The sequence below is a fragment of the Cyclopterus lumpus genome, chromosome 15, assembly GCF_009769545.1.
Source record: "Cyclopterus lumpus isolate fCycLum1 chromosome 15, fCycLum1.pri, whole genome shotgun sequence".
In the NCBI taxonomy this organism is placed as follows: Eukaryota; Metazoa; Chordata; class Actinopteri; order Perciformes; family Cyclopteridae; genus Cyclopterus; species Cyclopterus lumpus.
Window position 1 is genome coordinate 21,247,768 of NC_046980.1, and position 1,270 is coordinate 21,249,037.

Below are 1,270 nucleotides of genomic sequence, written 5' to 3' on the forward strand. Positions count from 1 at the left end.
GCACTCACACGTTTTAAATAAAAGCAAATTGTATTACTTAAATTGCAGCAGTGGACTGAGTGTGTGGCCTGCAATAAAAGAATAAAAATGTTCCTACATATTTACAAAAAAAACCCAAAACATATACAGTTCCATTAGCTTCAATATTATATTCAAGTTTACATCCAAATGTAACATAAAACAGAATTTCCAGAAAGTTGACTTCAAGCGTGTTTTAGGAGCGAACCGCCAATCCTCTGATTGATGGACGACCCTGCTCACCACTCAGTGTATATCCCGCCCCCTGCTGCTCGTTCGTCAAGCTGTCAGAGCTACACAAGACAATCTGGTGGAGAACAGGTGTGAGTAGAGGGCTTAAGTAGTGAGGGAGCGATGAGGTGATGTGCTGCAGGTGAGGTGGGGAGGAGAACCAGGTGAGGGGAATGAGAGCTGATGCTGTGGGAGGATCTAAAATGACAGGGAAGTGAGTAAAAAGGCAGGTGGGATGAAAACAAGCTAAGGTGTGGTGGAATGTGTGACAATATATATATTATTTTTGGAAAGACTAAAAAGCAATTTCAGAGAGAAGCATAACTGAAGGGTCTACAATATGCATTTGAAGGGTATGTCCAGGACGTCAAACTGATTCAGCAGCAAAAAAGTGTTAAAGAAAAGCATAACGCTAGCTAATGATGTGCTAACGTACTCTCCTAATGTTAGCTCTACAGGTTTTTACTTTGATGTGTAATTTCTTTGAAATGTGTATTTCCCTCGAACCACTCCGGGTCACAACTATCAAATGTATTTGTCAGGTTGGGGCAGAACTCCACGCACAAGCTGATCATCACGCACACATTTGACATTTGGTCCCCATCAAAAGTACGTTTTTTAAAATTTATTTTAAAATTTATTTGCACAATTCAAACAATAAAATAAAAATCACAACAGAGATAAATGAATATCACAGTGCAGGAAGAGACAAAAAGCCAACTGGGCTTATTTGATACGTCATAAACCAAGGTGTAGTAAAGTAAGTAAATAAGTAAGTATATTCATCTCACTTTTCACAAAAAAAGGTCATAAAGTGCTGCACAGGAGTAGAAAATACAAAAATTAACACAAAGTGACCATACAAGGGGCCAAAACATTACAAGAGAAAGCACAATAAAATACATAATAAAAGAAGGCGCAGTAAAATACACAATAAAAAGAATAAAGACACTTTTTACAAATCAAAAATAAATGAACTCCTGACTAAAGCTTATTCCCTATTCCCTGCAATAAACTATCA